Source organism: Marmota flaviventris, chromosome 12, assembly GCF_047511675.1.
Source record: "Marmota flaviventris isolate mMarFla1 chromosome 12, mMarFla1.hap1, whole genome shotgun sequence".
Taxonomy (NCBI): domain Eukaryota; kingdom Metazoa; phylum Chordata; class Mammalia; order Rodentia; family Sciuridae; genus Marmota; species Marmota flaviventris.
This window is the reverse complement of record NC_092509.1, coordinates 52,375,091-52,397,320: the sequence shown is the minus strand read 5'-3', so window position 1 is coordinate 52,397,320 and position 22,230 is coordinate 52,375,091.

Genomic DNA, 22,230 nt, shown 5'->3' with positions numbered 1-22,230 from the left:
AACTATTTCTGCCAGTGTTTTTATGAAGCAGAGCAGAACTATTGGGTTGAAGTGAGATCAAGAGTGGGCATTTTAAAAATAAAATAAATAAGAGAATATGTATCTGCTGATGGGGCTGATCCTATAGGGAGGGTGACAAGGGTGACATAGGTGAAAAGTATCTATTTGCTACTCTATGTCCTTGAACAGGTGAGATGGTGTGTGTGTTGGGGGACAGGCGTTGCTATCCTCTTTTTGCTCTTGTGAAGCCATTATTTTCATATTCCAGGTGACATTATTGGCTTTATAAATAGAAAATACCTTCTCCCATGCTCACCCTGTCCTCACCATCCCTCATTAAACAAAAATTCCTATTTCTATATTACCAGTTTAATTAATGTTTTACCTGTAGTTTTCAATTTCTGTTTAAAGCCCTTCCCTGCCCCGAGGTCATGGAGAGAATTTTATGTTTTATTGAATCAATTTTATAAGTTTACCTTTCAATTTTAGGCCTTCAGTTCTAAAATTAGTGTCTGCCCTTGTTGGTAGCATTAGTTTATAATCCAACTTCAGAATCCCAAAGTGGTAAACAAATTTTCCCAACATAATCTATTAAAGAGTCCACCCTTTCCCCACTGGTTTATGGAAAATCAATTGTTTGTAGCACTTCTGATGTACCTATATATTTTTCTCCAAAATGCCTTTTTCCTCTTGGTATGCTTTGACCTGTACTTTTTTACTAGACATTTTACTCCAGTGACTGGTGAGCTTCTCCTGCACATTTAAGGGTTTGTCACACTAAAAAGCTGATTGGAACATCTGTACATAGTTGGGGGAAGGCTTGCCTACTTGTAGGTACATGTAGGATGGGCCTGTATGGGGTCGGTTTCATTGAGATCCTCATTCTCAATATCTTAAAGTTTCTTCACTTCAGGATCAGATTCCCCCAAGAAGTCTCTTCTAATATCTTGCCTTGATAATACCAATGCAGCTATTTGATTTTTTTCTTTGTGGTGCTGAGGATTGAAGCCAGGGCTTTGTGCCTGCCAGGCAAATGTTCCACCACTGAGCTAAATTCCTAGCCCCTGCTGCTTGCTTTTAGAAAGGGTGAGGAAAGGTCAGAGGTAAGAGGACGTGTAGGAGGAGAGTTCTCAAGTACAATATGCAAATATATGCAAATTGTTTCATAACCTGCACGTTTTCATTGGTGTACTCTGACCTACATCATGCTTGAGTGTTCCTATGCCCAGAGATGCTCTGTTTTATACTGTCAGAGAATAAATGTCTCACCTCCTTTCTGAGTTCATACAAAGGAAGTGCTTTGGGGAACTAGAGTTAAGGGGAATATCTGTATTTCTAGAGTTTTTGTTAAGACACTTTTGCCCAGTCTGCCTGTTTTAGCCTAATGAGTTCCACCTATCTAGACATATGAGGATCTGCTGACACCTGAGATTGGGGACCTTGTGGCAAAAACCCTGTAGCTTCTTCGCTTATCCTCTGTTGGGTATCATTTAGCTTTCTCATGACCATGAGAAAGTCACTTGGTGCTCACCTATTTCCCAGGTTCTAGAATTGTGATGAATTTGTTTCTTCTTCTTTTCTTTTTGTGGGGGGCCAGAGAATTTCAGCTCCCTGCTGTCCATTTTTCTTGGAGGGAAATGCCATATTGCTTCTCTCCTCTGAGAGGCATCACAAGCTTCCTCAGCAAAGCACCTGACTGACTTGATATTTATGTGACACATCACTTCCATTTGATGATAGGAATTCAATTCACTTAATTATGATGAAAAATACGCAGTGGTCAGAGATGTATCGGTCTAAGGTACATCTCCTTTCTGTCACCGTAGCGGGGGGAACTTTACCCAGAGACGCTCACCCCATTAAAACTCCAGAAGCAGTTTGGCAAGGAAAATAGGTTTATTCAAAATCTCCTTTGAGGAAAATAGAGGAGAATGTTCTGTCTTAAATCTCTATCTTTGATAGGCTCAGGTATGTGGAAAGGTTTTATAAGAGGAACCTTTCCACATAAAAAATAAAAGGTAGGTAATATACATATGCAGATTTAGTTAGCCAGAGTATATGTCAGTTTCAGCCTTCTTGGTTTCTGTCCTCAGCAGGAGGAAGTAGAGCAGTTATCAGGAAGCCTTTGATTTCATAGTGGTATATTTTATTTTTGCTTCTTTCTCTTTTCTCAGTCTCTCTTCCAGGCCCACGAAAGTGTTTTCACTTGATGCAAATCAAATCAACTCCTCTTTGAATTGAGCCTTGGTGAAAGTGGCAAATGTGACATTGTGTCCATATGACCCTTTCTGAACAGGGATCCAATTCCCTGGACACTAATGCAAAGAAACCAAGGAGTCCAGCACTGGGGTGTACACCTTCTGTAGAACTTTATTAGACCTAAGGACAAATGCATCTGGTTAGAAAACAAAAGACTTTTGTCTCCTTCTTGTGTGATTGCACCCCACATCCTGGCTGGGATACAGGCTGCCCTTGTTGTGTGCTTTGTTTTGAGAAAGGAGAAGAGGATAATTAGGTCCCTACCTAGAGGCAGCTATTCTTTCCTGGCTTTGTGCTAAGGTTTGAGCAATATTCTCCTTAGGAGTATGAAATGATTTCCAGGTTGGTATTATTTTTGTTCAAAAGAGCTTCAGAACACACACAGACATATATTTAAATCCTACCCCCTCATTGGTAAATGTGGAACAAGAGACAGAAAATTTAAGCAACAATTCCACTGTAACTGCACAAATCAGAGATGGGTTCCACAAAAAAGTTCAGGCAATTTGTCTTTGTTGAGTCGTCCAGAGACCCTGGTTTTAGTAAGTGAGTGGATAATTTTCAAAATGTCCTGTTTCGTAGAATTTTCAGTGTTTGTTTTTTAAATTTCTTATTTAATAAGAAAGCCATGATGATGGATTTTCGAGGTATTTTTTAACTAGAAAAAATTTTAAGTTTAAAAGGCACTCAATATTTTATAGACAAAATCAAACTGAATAAACTTGAAAGTTAGAGTATAGTATGCTATAAAGGAACAACTGGATAAGGAATTAATAATGGACTAAAGAGATTAGTTTCCTTGGATGAAAATTTGATCCATTGCATATCTGTAGGGAAATCTGGGTAAGTGAATTTACCCAGTGTCTATGGTCTCACTCAGAATTCTGGATAGTAGATTCTTTCTAATGGTCATAAGAAAACAAACATTTAAATTTTATATCAAAGATGTCTTAGGAAAGTGACAGGTACAGTATAGTCATTCTACATTGCCCCATAATAGTATTATATTTCATAAGATGGGAGATGCCTGAATAGAACCTTCGCGGTTGGGAGTATGCTATTTCTGAGCTTAGTGAGGACCCCTGATGTTGGTGGTAAATTCTAATCACCTGCTTCTTATCTCTGTGTTTTATTTCTAACTGCTATTTATTATGTTTTGTTTTTTTGCTGGTCAGAAGTATCCTTTCAAGCTATGATTCTCAAACTATTGTATTTCTCAGCTCAACAAATATTGGGAGAAAATGGGAGCTGATTATCATTGCCAACACATGGTAGAATGAACTAGAAATCACAGCTCCCCACCCCATCCATATAGCATTGTTAATGCTTTTATAAATTTAGCTTCAGGGAAGTTGGAGTATGCTTCTCCATTTCTTGAGTTTGGGCTAACTCGTGTGATTTTCTTTGGCTAAAGATGTATTTGGGCTCACTCTCTTGTTTCTCTGTCACTGTGATGGGGATAACATACCCTAGATAGTATGGTGGACCCAGGAGAAAGAGGAGAAACAGAGCTGCCCAGCCAATCTGTAGACACGTGACCGAGGAGTACCTGCTTGTTTTCATATAGTGCTGAGTTCTGAGGTATTATGTTACATAAAGTCATTGTGACTATAACTGATCAGTAACGCAACATTTGATTTTATTTGCCTAAGAACAGCAAAAGGCAAAAACTCCTGTTATCATGACCATCATTTCATAACAGACATGACGTCTTACTACAAACAAACAAACAAACAAACATAATTTAGAATAAAGAACATTCCTTTAATATGATACATCTAAGTATAAAAAAATTCTCCTTCCTCTCTTTTATAGGACACTGCAAGAAGTTTATGATTGCTTATAGCAGTTACAGGAATGACTAAAAGATTCTTCTCCACATAGGAGAAGGGTCTAGATGTGGATTTCTGGTAGATTTCCAGCCACATAGGAATCAACATTTCTGCATATTTTTTTTGTCTCAAGATACCATTTTACTATAAGATGTCTCTGATGAAATTCCCTTTAACTCTTCACAAGGCAAGCAACAAACACATTTTGCATTTAAGTATGCTATTTCTGAGAGCCTGAGGTGTTCTGGAGTGGCCTGGTGGAGGTCCTGCAAGGGGTATGTGTGTCTATAAATGAAACAAGTTGTTTTCTTGCTTCCATGGGTGGCTTTATCTGCTGACACCCCTAGTATCTCTGCCCCAGGGTCCTCAATGCAAGTTGCCTGATCAGCATGACTTACACAGTGTGAAGTTCTGTTTGTTTTCTTCGCATTGCTTTCCTTTCTTATTTTTAGCACCATTGTTCCCAAAGAAAATAAAGATAATCATCCAAGAGGTTGAATATCAGAATTGTAGGTTGCAGAATATAAATTATAGCCCAAGAGAAAGAATTTGACTCTTTCTCTTGTAACAAAGCATGAAAGAGGCTATTCACACAGGAAATCATGGCCTGGGGACAACAAAAACAAAGGCAATTGGAGTGGAAGACTTTTCTCCAGGCAGGTGGAATGTTAATTAAGTTTTTAAAAATGAGAGTAAACACCCACATCTATTGGTTTCCACCAGTTTTGCTGCTCACAATCTGTTTCTTCAGCTAGGCTCTTGGGCAAACCAGGCTGTGATTAGATGCAGCTCTTGGGGCCTCTTCAGATACTTTGGTTCTTCTTCTTGAAATTAAAACACACACACACACATATATGCATATATTATATCGACATTTATAAAGAAATGCACATACAAAATAGTAAAAAGTGTTCTATAGTCTTCTTATTCATGCTGAACCAATACCAAAATTTCCTGGTTTTGATACTTAGGCTTGCCAGATTTAGCAAAAATCTGGGCAATTAGAGGAGTTTGAACTTTGGATAAATAACACATTAAATCAGGATACATTTATACTAAAAAGTGTTTGTTATCTACACTTCAAATTTAACCGAATATCTTACATTTTGTCTGGCAAGCCCCATTAGACTAAAGTTATTTACCATTCCACAGAAGTTGATGAAGAAGACATAGAGGTCCATGTACTGTTCTTGCAACTTCTAAAAATGTACAATTATTTCAAAATTAAAAATTAAAACAAAAATCATTTCTTCCTCTATTTGTCACACTCATAAAATTGTGAGAAGATAGGCATCCTCAGATAATCTGGGAATAAAATGGGCTTTCTACCTTGGTGACTTATGTGTTATTTATTCAGCTACAGTGGATTGAAAGGGGCTAGGTTCTTTTCTCTCAACTGTGGGAAAAACATTAAAGACAATTGGCAAAGACAAATTGTGTGTGGCAAGCTTTTCTTCCTATTCTGTTAAAGCCTTGAACACCTCATCTGCTGGCAGTTGGGCAGCAAATAGCATTTTCACTCTGCTGTGTTTGGGAGTGAGCTCCCTTTGATGTCCTACATCCACAATGACACTCAGAGCTTCCAAAATGATTTGGCTGAACCTTATGGACAAAAATTAGGCTAACCTAAAATTAGGAGCTGAATTTCTATTTCTTATCCTGGGGGAATTGCATCAAAGACTACTAAATATGTTAGGATGTCCTGAGAATCAATATAATTGATTTTCTGGATCCTAAGGGCCAATGCCAAGGTGACATTCCAAGGGAACACAACCTTCCACCTTTTTAGTCATTTGGCTCTGCACCTTTGACGGTCTTCTGGGTTGATCTGGTCCAAGGCTTCTTGTTGCCCCTGTGATTTGATACCAAGATAAAGGTTTTCAGTCCTTGGCTCCTTCTTCATGGAAACAGTTGCTAGTTATGACAGTTCAAATGATTGGTATTCAAATATACAAATAATCAACAACATGACAAAGGAATGCCTGATACACCTATAGTATTCTTTCCTGTTTTTAATTTGTATTCTCTGGTTACCTCTTTATTGGACAGTTTTATTCTATAGAGAGAATTTTATTTCTATAAAGAGAATAAAACAATAGTCCAGTCTTTCCTCCAGTAAGGCTAATTTTAAAAGTTTTAAATGGAGTTAATGATTAGAAAATTTTGTTTTAGACCCATAACTCACTTTTGGTAAGATCTTAGGAGTTTTTAGAATTATTGCTAAATTTTGGAAAAAGTATGTAAAATTTCTTTCAGGGATTTTAATTTTTTTCTTTTAATGACTTTTTAAGTGCTCTGAATTGATGATGCTCACTGGCCAGGTGTTCAAGTATTCACGTCACTCTAAATGTTTTAGGAGTATGCCTGGGGACCAGCCACAATGGATAAAGTCTCACAGAAATATTAGCTCTACCTAAAAGTGATTGCAAAACATATCTAGTCTATTAAAAGCAAATTGAATGTATCCTGAGTTCAACTATTTTACAATGTTTGCCAGATTAATGTGAAAACTGATTATCATTTTTATTTGTATTTTGAGTTCCAGTGAGGGCAAACCTTTTATTTTCATTGATTTATTTTAAATTGCCGCTTATATTCTTCACCAATTTTTGTCTTTGCATTATTTTGTTTTGTTTTGTTTTGCTTAGTTTTCCTTGTACTAGGGATCAAACCCATGAGCGTATTAGACATGTGTTCTACCACTGAGCTACATCTGCAAGATTCCATTTCATTTCCTTATAAAGCAGGGTCTTGATAAGTTGCCTAGGCTAGCCTCAAACTTGTGATCTTCTTGCTTTAACCTCTCTGGTAGCTGGAATTACAGACATGTGCCACCATGTCTGATGTGTATTTTTTTCCTACTGATTTGTAAGACTTTAAAAGTATATGTTAAAGACAGTAGTCTTTGTTTTATATGTGCCACCTATATTTTTCTCCTTTTAAATATTAATCTTTTTATAGAAAAATTTAATTTTAAGTTAAGTATGTGAAATCTTGCCTTTGAAGTATTCTGCTCTTGGCCTCACTCTTAGTAAACTCCCTCTATTATAAGACCATAAATTATTGACCAAATAAGAGGAGTAATGATGAGAATAATAATGTTAGCACTAATTACAACTGTGATAAATGTCTATTTAATTCATGTTATTTGGCAGAGACATTACTAAACACTGAGTTAATGAAATTATAATGAATTCTCTTCTAAGTCCAGCAACCTTGGTCACCTTATCTTGCAAATGAGGAAACTTAAGTCTCAGGGAAGTCATGTTCTCAAACAATCTGTATGACTTTGTAGCTTTGCTTATTGTACAGGGCTGTGGGAGATATGGTCAGCCTGGGGGAGCGAGGACAGGTGGACTAGACAGCTGCCTGAAATGAGAAGGAGTGGGTATTGTCAGTGGAAGCAGAGATTCCCAGTCACCTCTCTAGAGCAATTAGTCTTTTAGGCTGGCAAAGGACAGTGAAAAACAATGTGTACTGACCAAAAATGAACTTTCCCTTGCACAATGTATTATGGATGAGAAGATAATTGGGAGAACAAATGAGAAACTCACAACCCCCCAAAATCATAGTTAAAGAAATTGAGAAAAATCAGAATTGTGGTTCCTAGGAAATAGGATGCATTGTTTGTATCATGCAAGAAATACCCTATATGCAAAATAAACATCCCACCCAAAACAAAAAAGCCAACATGTACCACCACCACCAAAAGCCTAATGCATGAAAAAGGTTGAATGGAGATTAAAAGAAATCTGAGTTAGTGCTTGAGAAAATTTTTAAGTTGGAATTCTCTAAAATCAAAGGGGCAGACTAAATTGAGAGAATAAAAGGGAGAAAGAAGGAAAGTTAGATAGAGATGAGGCAGAGATTGAGAGAAAAGGTGGGGGAGAGACAGAAAAAAATGACTTTCTTATTTGTATATGCTTGCATTTCCCAAATAATTTTTGTGTAAGACTTGTTTTTTTATTTATCTGCAAGATTGAAATATTCTTTTTTACCTCTATATTATTTGTTCCTTTTAACTTCTAATAAAAGAAATTTTAGACAGCCCACCCCTACCTCCTCCTTGTCCACTCTGACACCTTTATGATTTCCTGCCAGTGTAGTGGAGGAAAGTTTTAGCCACCTCCAGGGTCCCTGGCTGGACCAGAAAAAAAAAAAAAACTGACTGGCTGGCACTGTGGTGGCTGAGAAGGAGGAGACAGGAGAATTGAGAGTTCAAAGTCAGCCTCAGCAATAGCGAGGTGCTAAGCAACTCAATGAGGCCCTGTCTCTAAATAAAAATAAAAAATAGGGCTGGGGATGTGGCTCAGTGGTTGAGTGCCCCTGAGTTCCATTGCCAGTATCCCCTGCCCCCCGAATAAAGGAAAGCTGACAAAAACATAGAAATAAGAGAAAAGTATACAAACATATATAGCACACTTTTCATGTGACAATGTGGTAACTTCAGAAGGGAGGATCCAAAGAGATGGGGAAACCTTTATTTTGTGCTTAGGTTTAGTGAGAAGTAGACAAAAGGAGATATGATCTAATTGTCATAAATTGCAGGGAAAAGAAATTTAGCAAGAAAGATCTGTTTGTTCATATGATTCCTTGCATCTTTGTGTCCATTCCTTTCCTATAGATATAGGGCAGGAACTTATCACATGAAGGTATTGGGAGGGAGAAGGGAGGGAGAAGCTCAGGGGAACTTTCCTACTTTTCCTGTATTTTCAAATGCCCAAGGTGTCATATTTTGGGTAGTGCCCTGAACCCTGTCAGCAGTATGGCCCAATTCTATTTATAAACTGAAAACATTACCTGAAGAAGAAAGTGAGTCTTGGAAGAGATAGTAAGAGGCCATTTGGTTCTGCTCCTGTCTTTGGATCTTGCCCAAGGTCAGCCTGTGAGCCAGTGATGTTGAGTTTGGGAGTTACCTGTCTATCTGCCTATTAGAGGCATCTGTGATAGGCCCAAGTGCTTCACCTCCACTACCAGAACATTAACCTTCTTGAGTTCTAACTTACATTGCACCATGTGATTACTAAAACAAAAGCTTAATTACCAATGGGATTTAGAGAATGGCAAAGAGAAATGTAGGCCCAGGGAGCCTTCGTGATGTTTCTTGCAATCCATTCTGTAGCAGCCACCCACTCTGCTTGCCAGTTCCATTTAACTGTGTTGTTAAAGAGCACAATATTAGCTCCTGATTCAAAGCCCAACTCCAGGAACCATGCTTATAACCACAATACTAAACCCAACAAAGTAGGCAAGCAAAAGTGAGGTATTTTTAGGAGTGCTTATTTTCTGAGCGGCTCAGCCCCTGATTTCCTACTTCATTTAAGCATGCATTAGCTAAGAAGCTTTTTTTCATTAATATTTATTTCTCTTTCACTTGTAAAAGTTGTACATTTTCATAACAAAATTGATAGCTTTGGGCTGGGGATGTGGCTCAAGCTGTAACGTGCTTGCCTAGTACTAGTGGGGCGCTGGGTTGGATCCTCAGCACCACATAAAAATAAAGATGTTGTGTCCACTGAAAAATGAAAAATAAATATTAAAAAAATTCTCTCTCTCTCTCTTTCTCTCTCTCTCTCTCTCTTTAAAAAAATTGATAGCTAATTGTTGCAACCCAGTTTATGGACTGATAAATATTATCCCACTGATATGAAATGCCATCTGTATTAACCATGTTTATTAGTTTCTGTATTTTGATGCTTTGACATCTAGGACCTTACTGGTCCTGCCTGCCCTTCTCAAGGTGAGCCAATTCTTAGAGGTAGTAAACAATTTGCTCATGAAACTACTTTTCAAATGCAAGGAAACCAAATCAGAACTCATATCCCCAAACCCCTTCTTATATGGGGCTCTCCACTCCAGGCATTATCCACAGCGCTGTCATGAGCCAACCATGGGCTGTGCGCATGAGCTATGAGCATTTGAGCACATGAGGGGACTGGACTGATATTGCTGCTCTGACTGGGCTGTGCAATGTATATGTCTTTTTCCCTGCTCTGCCTTTGATCCCACACAGCACCTGAGATGGGTGTGGCTTTCTGAGATGTCAGTCAATCTGCTGACCACAAGACATCACCAAGCAACCCCCTGAAACCCAATCCCTTGCCTATTTGGGTTGAACTTTCTCGAATGTCTTTCTCCTCAATAAATAGGGCTTCAGGAGTGCTCTCTCTCTTTTTTTGCCAGCCTCCTTTGCCTCCCTTGTGGGAACTGGGGCAGAGGAGCTGTCAGAAAATAAGCACTCCTATCACCTCAGCTCCAGGTATCAGACAACTAAGGACAGTCCTTCTACCCCAGAGATAACTGAAATTACCCAAAATAGTCAGTCCTAAACTGGTTTACAGTGCTTCTCCTATCTCCTTCCATGGAATCCACAGTAAAGACTCTTGCCTAAAGCTCCTTCCTCCATTTCCCGATAACCCCAGACTTTTGAGATCTCCACTCATATTGTGCCTCCTCCTCTTGGGATCTGTGAGTATATCAAGTTATCTTTTAAATTGCAAACCTCTCTTGATCTTTCTTTAGTTGTGAACTCACTATACCTAAATAATAATAAAACCTATGTTAGAGTAGCATTCTCATAAGGAACTAAGTGCCTTAACCATATATTGCTCTATCCTTTTCAAGATTCACTTTGTTAATATTTTTTTATCCATGTTTTAATTCTAATACCAATATCAGAGGTGTTTTATGTATAGTATCTTTGTAATATATTTTAATATTGATATAGCTTTTTTCTAAATATTAAATATTATTGTCTAATATTGCAGATAAGCTTTAAGGTCATTTTGTCAACTTCAGCTGAAAAAAATCACTATGGAAATTTGTTGGAAATAAAATTAAAATTGAATTGACATTAATAATGGAAACTTCATACCTGCTGTGGTGTAAGGAAAATAAAAGGAAGACACAGAGACAAGATGCAGAGGCAGGAAAAGAATGGCAGAATGGCTGGGAGGCCAAGCTTTATTTATATCAATAAGTTACATTAGGTCATTAGTGCCATGACTACATTATTACTTAGTATTACTTTAATCCCAGGTGCTGGATATCTGAGTTCAAAGTCCAAAGGACATTACCATAGCAACTAGATACTGCACCTGTATTAGTTATCTAACTAGCTTCAAGGAGAAACTGCCAAGCATTCCAAGCGTTGGAAATAGAGTGCCAGTTACCCCCGGGGGGAGTTTGCTCACCAGAGGAATGCTTCCCTGTACATTTCCATGGTCAGAATACCTACACTGTGGTTTCGATTTCAAAATGTCCCCCATAATATGTAGGCAAGGCAGCAAAGCTCAGAGTTGAAAAAAGCAGATTATGAAAACTATAACCTCATCAATGGATGATTCCATGTGATGGATTAAAAATTCAAATGGTCCACTGGGTGGTAACTGTAGGCAGGTGAGGCATGGCTGGAGACGGTAGCTCACTGGAAGTATGCTCTTAGGGACTATATCTTGTCCCTGGCTTCGGTCTTTCTGTCTTTGCTTCTTGGCTGACATAAGCTAAGCAGATTTCCTCTACCATGCCTATCTACCAAGCTGTTCTGCGCACCTCAGGCCCAAAGCAATGGAGTTGGTTGAACATGAACTGACACTATTTAACTATGAACCCCAAATAAACTTTTCCTCTTACAAGTTGTTCTTTTCAGATATTTTGTTCACAATGATACAAAGTTGATTAATACAACTGTATTAACATTTATTTAGATTTCCTTTCATGCTCTTAAATAATATTTTATAATTTTTTATACTATTTAGCACATATCATAAGCTGAGTCTGTTATATTATGAATGGAAATTTTTGCTAAAAGCATATTTCTGTATTAATTTTAGTAGATAGTAAAACTTCTAACTTTCATATGTAGACCTTCTACCTGACCACCTGGCTTGATGTTCTTCTTTGTTCTAATAATTTTCAGTTGTTTATCTTGTGGGAGGCCATCCTCGCATGTGATTTGAGTTACCTCCTGGCTGGGTGAGAGGCGCTAAGACACAGCTGTGTCAGAGCTTTCCCTACCCTTCTCCAGGTCCGAGGGCTTGTCCGTGCAGAGGCGGGTCTGGCCACTTCCCCAAGACCCAATCGTCGCCCCTGACCATGGAATGCTGCCCCGCTTAACCTTCATTGGATGGGATTTTACCTTGAATTTTTTGTTCCCCAATAAAAGTCCACTCCCTGGTGTGTTCTCTCTTGTCTCTTCTGTAAACCTCGTCACCGCATTAGGTGGCTGGAGGCGGGAGCTAGGAGAAGCCGTCCTGGATCTGATATTAAAGGTAATTAGAGTCTTGTCTCTTTAATTTAGAACTCCCTAGCGTTTACTCAAGAATCGAACCTTCTTAATGAAGCCAGCGCTGGTCGCGTGGCAGATATCTTATATATTATCTTATATAATGCTAGTGGACTAGCATTGGGCTATGAAATCCAGATCATTTTACCACTTACTTTTTTTAAAAAAAAAGTCTATTGGTACATTATAATTACACATGTAAGTGATATGCATTATTACATAGTCATACATACATAATTTGGTCAAATTCATTCCCCAGTACCTCCCTTTCTCTTTACTATCCCTTTTACCTGGTCACCTTCTTCTCTTCTTCTGGCTTCCCTTCTATCCTCATGAGACCTTTACAGTTTTTCTTCTTTTTCCTCTCTATCTTCCACAGATAAGAGAAAAACATATGATCCTTGTCATCCTGAGTTTGACTTATTTCTCTTAATATTTTCAGGTTCCATCCATTTTTCTGCAAATGACATAAATTCATTCTTCCTTGTGACTGAATAAGTTCCATTGTGTGTGTGTGTGTGTGTGTGTGACATTTTATTTATCCATTCATCTGTTGATAGCCACCTAGGCTGGCTCCATATTTTGGCTATTGTGAATTGTACTGCTATAAACATGGGTCTGCATATATTGCTTTAGGATGATGACTTTAATTATTTTGAATAAATATACTGAAGAGTGACATAGCTGTGTCATATGGTGGTTCTATTCCTAGTATTTTGAGGACCTCCATACTGCTTTCCAAAATGGTAGTACTAATTTACAGTCTCACCAATAGTATATGTGTTCCTTTTTCCTCACATCCATTCTAGAATTTATTATATTTTGTAGCTGATAATAGCTATTCTATCTGGAGTGAGATGAAATCTAAGTGTAATTTTGATTTGCATTTCCCTGATTGCTAAAGATGTTAAACATTTTTTATACATTTGCTAGACATTGTAGTTCTTCTTTTAAGAAATGTCTATTAAGTCTTTGCCTATTTGTTTATTGCATTATTTGTTTATTTGGTATTCATTGTTTTAATTCTTTATATATTCTGGAAATTTCCCCCTGTTGGAAGCTGTCAGAGTTTTTCTCCCTTCTATAGGCTCTCTCTTTATACTCTTAAATGTTTCCTTTGCTGTTGACAATTACTTTTGAGAGAAAATCTAATTTGTTGATTTTGCCCAGTGTTGGATTTGTTTTCTTATTGCTAATTAGAAACAAAAGCATTTCAATATTGATAGATAATTTTGGCTGTCAACCTGACTGGTTTGAAGGATGCATGGATAATTGGTAAAGCATACTTCTTGGTGTGTCTGTGAGGTTATTTTCAGAGAAAACTGGCATGCGGATCAGTGGACTGATGGAGAAGGACCACTCTGAGTGTGGTCCAATAGGATGGGGACCCAGATGGAACAATAAAGCAGAAGAAGAGGGAGGCTCAATCTTGAGCACACTCTGCTCATCTTGAGTAGGTACCTTTTTTCTGCTGCCATTGCCTATGGACGTCATACTATTGATTCTTCAGCCTTTGAATGTGAAGTTGCACCAACATCTACCCATAGTGTTTCCAGGCCTTTAGTTTTCAGAATTACCTTCATTCTTCTTCAATAATTTTTTATACCAAATAATATCAACCATGAATGGGTAGCTCTCTTATGGGCTACCTATTCTACTGTTTTATAGACCCTTATATCCTCAGGATTTTATTGGGAAAGTTTTATAAGAAGGGGTTTGCTATTCCAAGCATATTTGTGAGGGTCTTGATCTAATTCAACCCATATGCCTCCTGGATCACTCCTTTAATTGTCAACACCTAAGAAAGGAGTCTTACTTGATAGCCCATTCCATATTTGGACAACTCTTAATGCTAACTTATTTATATTTATTTGATATCATACTGCTATTCAATAATCTAACCCCTTACAGGTGTTCCTTCTTTACCAGAACCTTAGCATTCACAAATTTAATATTTGCAATTTCACCATGGTCCTCAAATGTTCATGAAAGAACCTAGCTCATAATTGTGTTAGGACGTTAATTTGAGTAGTGTTTTCTGCCAGGCAGACCTGTAGAATGTAGTCACTTAGCTAGTAAGTGGTCCTATCCAGAAGGTCAGTGTTTACTTTGACTTTTTTATGTTCACAGTAACTCTCATGAAAGCAGTATAGCCTTATAAAATGACTTTGGTTCCATATTCATTACTTATAAAGGATCTTAAAGGAGTCACTAAGATTTTGCAGCTATAGTTTATTACATTTTATGAGAAAATATATATTCTAGTGATATTCATATATTTGGGGTATTTGACGGCCTTTGGAAGTATTCCTGATGAATGCCAATGGTTTCTACATAATCTGTTTCCACTGGATGTGGAAGAAACCTCTGAGCACTGCTCCAGCACTGCATTACTACAAAGAAGGTTCAAAAGGAGAGATATATTGAAGCCCATAAATATTTTGACATGTTGAAAATAAAAAAAGCCTTGTAAAGGGTACTAAAGGATATAGCTTGGATTAGCATTTGTAGGGAGCAAGCTGTGATCAATGTGTGACTTGATTCAATTGATGGAAATACTCAAGATGAATATTTGTACATAAAATTTATGTAAAGGAAATTTCACATGTAGTAATTCTTCTTCACTAAATGAAACTATTTATATTATTTTATGGATATTCCTTTTGCTCCAGAACTGATTTCAGCTGGAATATAATATAATTTAATATATAATATAATATAATATAATATAATGATGATACAGTATGAGTAAAAAGATAGCAGTTATATGTGTGACTCCCTTTAAGTATGTTTTATAAGAAGACAGGAAAAATGCATTCAAAGAGACCAGCAATGAATATCATGAATATCTGATTTGGCAGATTATAGCCCACAGGCAAAATCCAGTCTGATTTATTTACAGTATGAAAGCCAAGAATAATTTCCTACATTTTGAAAGGTTTAAATGAAAGAAGAGAAAAGCATAATAACAATTTGGGACATATGTGAATTTTGCAAAACACAAATTTTAGTGCCCATAATGAAGTTTTGTTGGAAGATAGTCACACTTACTGACTTACACATCATCTGTATTAATCATATTTCTGTGACTATAGCAAATATCTGAGATAATCAACTTAGAAAGAGAAAATGTTTATTCTGCCTCACCTTTTGGAGATAGTATAGTATGTAATGTGTAATGCTCATGCCATAATGTTAGAATGTCTGGCTCTTCATAAGCAAAAAGATTGTGGATCCAAACTTTCTTCATAATACCTCCTGCATGAGAAAGGACATGAGTAAGGAGGGCCTGGATGACACCTGCCCTTACCCCAATCATTAGCTGGAAGCTTACCTGTTGTTTTAGTCACCTCTTTTGCTGCTGTGACCAAAAGACCTGACAAGAACAATTTCAGAGGACGAAAAGCTTATTTGGATCTCACAGTTTCATAGATCTCAGTGACTAGATGGCTAAGTCCATGGCTCTGTGCCCCAAGAGTGGCAGAACATCATGGCAGAAGAGTGAGGTGGAAGAAAGTGGCTCAGAACATGGCCACCAGGAAGCAGAGCGAGAGCTCTGCTCACCAAGAACAAAATACATACCCCACAGGCAAGCTCTCCCCCCATGACCTACCTCCTCTAGCCGCACCCTACCTGCCTATAATTATCACCCAGTTAATTTCGATTAGATGATTAATGCATTAATTAGGTTAAAGTCCATAAATCAACCATTTCACCTCTAAAGTTTCTTGCATTATCTCACACATAAGCTTTTGGGGGACACTTAATATCTAAACCATAACACTTGTGTTCTGAATTGGGATGGGCTGGTGGCAATGTGGCAGTTAAGTTTTAACTGTTTAGTGCCAGATTAAAAGAAAGGACCATAGCAAGGATAGTGGAAGGAGATGGTTATCATTATACAAAATTCATGTATGAAGATGTGAATTTAGTGACAACATACCATATATACAACAGCGATTTGATAAATTGTGGTGTAAAGGTGTATTAAGAATTGTAATGCAAAAGAAATTATGAATGTAATGCACTCTTTATTGGGATGTATGTAAGAAATAATAAAAAGAAAGAAAGAAAGGACCAGGAAATGATAGAACAAGAACTATGGGTAGTTGGTCCTGAAGCTTTGATGTATCTATCAAGTTCTAGCAAAAAGCAAATTCAGAGCAAAACCTGAGCAAACTTCAGCCTGTACCTCAAGTGCTACTGCTAGGTCTGGAGAGGAGAAAGAAATAGGGATGAGAGAGAGGAGGACTAAGATGAAGAAGTGAATATTAAAGGAAGTTGTCTGGTTAACTTTTCTGAATTGCCACTGCATTGTTGGGGAAAGGGTTGGTCAGAATAAAGGAGTGTCATATTTACAAAGATGATTTGTACACAAAAGTGATATGAAGGAAATTTTACATGTAGTACTTCTTGTTCACTAAACGAAACTATATATTTTTTTTTTTATTGGTTGTTCAAAACATTACAAAGCTCATGATATATCATCTTTCATACATTTGACTCAAGTGGGTTATGAACTCCAATTTTTACCCCAAATACAAATTGCAGAATCACATCGGTTATACACTCACATTTTTACATAATGGCATATTAGTGACTGTTGTATTCTGCTACTTTTCCTATCCCCTACTATCCCCCCTCCCCTGCCCTCCCATCTTCCCTCTCTACCTCATCTGCTGTTGTTCAATTATCTCCCTTGTTCCCCCCCCCTTTCCCCTCACAACCTCTTATGTGTAATTTTCTGTAACATTGAGGGTCTCCTACCATTTCCATATGATTTCCCTTCTCTCTCCCTTTCTCTCCCCCCACTCGACTCTGTTTAATGTTAATCTTTTCCTCATGCTCTTCCTCCCTGTTCTGTTCTTAGTTGCTCTCTATATATCAAAGAAGACATTTGGCATTTGTTTTTTAAGGATTGGCTAGCTTCGCTTAGCATAATCTGCTCTAATGCCATCCATTTCCCTGCAAATTCCATGATTTTGTCATTTTTTAGTGCTGCGTAATACTCCATTGTGTATAAATGCCACATTTTTTTAATCCATTCATCTATTGAAGGGCATCTAGGTTGGTTCCACAGTTTAGCTATTGTGAATTGTGCTGCTATGATCATTGATGTGGCAGTATCCCTATAGTACGCTCTTTTAAGATCCTCAGGGAATAGTCCGAGAAGGGCGATAGCTGGGTCAAATGGTGGATCCATTCCCAGCTTTCCCAGGAATCTCCATACTGCTTTCCAAATTGGCCTCACCAATTTGCAGTCCCACCAGCAATGTACAAGTGTACCCTTTTCCCCACATCCTCGCCAACACTTATTGTTGTTTGACTTCATAATGGCTGCCAATCTTACTGGAGTGAGATGGTATCTTAGGGTGGTTTTGATTTGCATTTCTCTGGCTGCTAGAGATGTTGAGCATTTTTTCATGTACTTGTTGATTGATTGTATGTCCTCCTCTGAGAAGTGTCTGTTCAGGTCCTTGGCCCATTTGTTGATTGGGTTATTTGTTTTCTTATTGTTTAATTTTTTGAGTTCTTTGTATATTCTGGATATTAGGGCTCTATCTGAAGTGTGAGGGGTAAAAATTTGTTCCCAGGATGTAGGCTCTCTATTTACCTCTCTTATTGTTTCTCTTGCTTAGAAAAAACTTTTTAGTTTAAGTAGGTCCCATTTGTTTATTCTTGTTATTAACTCTTGGTCTATGGGCGTCCTATTAAGGAATTTGGAGCCCGACCCCACAGTATGTAGATTGTAGCCAAATTTTCTTCTATCAGACTCAGTGTCTCTGATTTGATATCTAGCTCCTTGATCCATTTTGAGTTAACTTTTGTGCATGGCAAGAGAAAGGGATTCAGTTTCATTTTGTTGCATATGGATTTCCAATTTTCCCAGCACCATTTGTTGAAGATGCTATCCTTCCTCCATTGCATGCTTTTAGCCACTTTATCAAATATAAGAAAGTTGTAATTTTGTGGATTGGTCTCTGTGTCCTCTATTCTGTACCATTGGTCCACCTGCCTGTTTTGGTACCAGTACCATGCTGTTTTTGTTACTATTGCTCTGTAGTACAGTTTGAGATCTGGTATCACTATACCTCCAGATTCACACTTCCTGCTTAGATTGCTTTTGCTATTCTGGGTCTTTTGTTTTTCCATATGAATTTCATGATTGCTTTATCTATTTCTACAAGAAATGCCATTGGGATTTTGATTGGCATCGCATTAAACCTGTAGAGAACTTTGGGTAATATCACCATTTTGATGATGTTAGTTCTGCCTATCCATGAACAGGGTACATTTTTCCATCTTCTAAGATCTTCTTCTATCTTTCTCTTTAGGGTTCTGTAGTTTTCATTGTATAAATCTTTCACCTCTTTTGTTAGGTTGATTCCCAAGTATCTTATTTTCTTTGAGGATATTGTGAATGGAGTGGTTTTCCTCATTTCCATTTGAGAAGTTTTGTTGCTGATATACAGGAATGCCTTTGATTTATGCGTGTTGATTTTATATCCTGCCACTTTGCTGGATTCATTTATTAATTCTAGCAGTTTCTTTGTAGACCCTTTGGGGTCTGTTAAATATATTATCATGTCATCCACAAATAGCAATAATTTAAGTTCTTCTTTTCCTATTTTTATGCCTTTAATTTCTTTTGTCTGTGTAATTGCTCTGGCTAGTATTTCAAGAACTAAATTAAATAGAAGTGGTGATAGAGGGCATCCCTGTCTTGTTCCACATTTTAGAGGGAATGCCTTCAGTTTTTCTCCATTTAGGATGATGCTAGCCTGAGGTTTAGCATATATAGCTTTTACAATGTTGAGGTAAGTTCCTGTTATCCCTAGTTTTTCTAGTGTTTTTAACATAAAGGGAGGCTGAACTTTGTCGAATGCTTTTTCTGCATCTATCGAGATGATCATATGGTTCTTATCTTTAAGTCTATTGATGTGGTGAATAGCATTTATTGATTTCCGTATATTGAACCAGCCTTGCATCCCAGGGATGAATCCTACTTGATCATGGTACACAATTTTTTTGATATGCTTTTGTATTCGATTCGCCAGGATTTTATTGAGAATTTTTGCATCCAAGTTCATCAGAGATATTGGTCTGTAGTTTTCTTTCTTTGAAGTGTCTTTGTCTGGTTTCGGGATCAGGGTGATGTTGGCCTCATAGAATGAATGTGGAAGAGCTCCTTCTTTTTCTGTTTCTTGAAATAGCTTGAAAAGTATTGGTATTAATTCTTAATTTCTTCTTTGAAGGTTTTGTAAAACTCTGGTGTATACCCATCCGGTCCAGGGCTCTTCTTGGTTGGTAGTCTTTTGATGGCTTCTTCTATTTCTTCCTTTGTTATTGGTCTGTTTAAATTGTGCGTGTCTTCCTGACTCAATCTGGGCAGATGGTATGACTTAAGAAATTTATCGATATCTTCACTATCTTCTATTTTATTGGAATACAGGGTTTCAAAATACTTTCTAATTATCTTCTGTATTTCTGTAGTGTCTGTTGTGATATTGCCTTTTTCATCCCATATGTTAGTAATTTGAGTTCTCTCTCTTCTTCTCTTTGTTAGCATGGCTAAGGGCCTGTCGATCTTATTTATTTTTTCAAAGAACCAACTTTTAGTTTTATCAATTTTTCAATGTTTTTTTTTTTTTGTTTCAATTTCGTTGATTTCTGCTCTGATTTTAATTATTTCTTGTCTTCTACTACATTTGCTGTTGTTTTGCTCTTCCTTTTCTAGGTTTTTGAGGTGTAGTGTGACTTCATTTATTTGTTGGTTTTTTCTTTTTTTGAGGAAAGAACTCCAAGAAATGAATTTCCCTCTTAAAACTGCTTTCATTGTGTCCCATAGATTTCGGTATGTTGTGTCTTTATAGTCATTTGTCTCTAAGAATTTTTTTATCTCCTCCTTTATGTCTTCTGTAACCCATTGATCATTCAGTAACATGTTGTTCATTTTCCAGGTGATGCAGGATTTTTCCTTCCTTCTTTTATCATTGATTTCCAGTTTCATTCCATTATGATCAGATATGGTGCATGGTATTATCTCCACACCTTTATATTTACTAAAGTTGCCCTATGGCATAATATATGGTCTATCTTTGAGTAGGATCCATGTGCTGCTGAGAAGAACGTGTATCCACTTGATGAAGGTTGATATATTCTATATATGTCGGTTAAGTCTAGGTTATTGATTGTGCTATTGAGTTCTATAGTTTCTTTATTCAGCTTTTGTCTAGAGGATCTGTCTAATGGCGAGAGCGGTGTGTTGAAGTCACCCATAATTATTGTGTTGTTGTCTATTTGACTCTTGAACTTGAGGAGATTTTGTTTTATGAACGTTGCAGCACCATTGTTTGGTGCATACAAATTGATAATTGTTATGTCTTGTTGGTGGATGGTTCCTTTTAACAGTATATAGTGTCCTTCTTTATCCCTTTTGATTAACTTAGGTTTGTAGTTGATTTTATTCGATATGAGTATGGCCACTCCCGCTTGCTTCCGAGGGCCATGTGAGTGGTATGATTTTTCCCAACCTTTTACCTTCAGCCTCTGTATGTCTCTTCCTATCATATGAGTCTCCTGAAGGCAGCATATTGTTGGATTTGTTTTTTTGATCCAGGTTACTAGCCTATGTCTCTTGATTGGTGAATTTAGGCCATTAACATTTAAGGTTACAATTGAAATATGGTTTGTACTTCCAGTCATGTTTATTTATTTATTTATTTTAGTTTGGCTAGTTTTTACTTTTTGGTTATTTTCCTCCCCCTTTACTGAGATACTTCCCGCTGTTAGTTTTGGGCACTATTTTTCAATTCCTCTTCTTGTAGTATTTTGCTCAAAATGCTTTGCAGTGCTGGTTTTCTGGCTGCGAATTCTTTTAGCTTTTGTTTATCGTGAAAGATTTTAATTTCATTGTCAAATCTGAAGCTTAATTTTGCTGGATACAGTATTCTTGGTTGGAATCCATTATTTTTCAGCGTTTGAAATACATTGTTCCTGGATCTTCTCGCTTTCAAAGTCTGTAATGAAAAATCAGCCGTTAACCTAATTGGTTTACCCCTGAATGTAATCTGCCTCCTTTCTCTCGTAGCTTTTAATATTCTCTCCTTGTTCTGTATGTTGGCTATCTTCATTATATGAATTGATTATATGTCTTGGAGTTGGTCTATTACGGTTTTGAATGTTTGGGGTCCTGTAGGCTTCCAGGATTTGGCAATCCATTCCATCTTTCATCTTTGGGAAGTTTTCTAGAATTATTTCATTTAATAGGTTGTCCATTCCTTTGGTTTGAATCTCTATGCCTTCTTCTATCCTGATGACTCTCAAATTTGGTTTTTTTATGACATCCCATATCTCTTGAATAGATTGCTCATGAGATTTAAGCATCTTTTCTGTGTTGACTATATTCTTTTCAAGTTGATAAACTTTGTCTTCATTATCTGATGTTCTGACTTCTACTTGATCTAGTCTATTTGTAATATTCTCGTTTGAGTTTTTAATTTGGTTTATAGTTTCCTGCATTTCTAGGATTATTGTTTGATTTTTTTTTTAAGATCTCTATCTCCTGTTAAAGCTCGTTCTTTGCCATTTGAATTTGTTTGTTTAATTCGTTTTCAAAATATACTTTCATTGCTTGGACTTGCTGTCTCATGTCTTCTCTAATATTCCTTTCCATCTGAGTTAGGTATGCCTTGAGTTCTTTCCCTATCCATGTTTCTGATGCTTCTAGGTCCTCCTGTAGATTTAAGTTGTCCTACATTGTTTGTACTCCTTTTTTCCCTTGTTTTTTCATGTTGTTCACGTTACTTTCCAGCTCTATTTGATTGCTGTATTTCTGCTCTCTCCTATAGATTT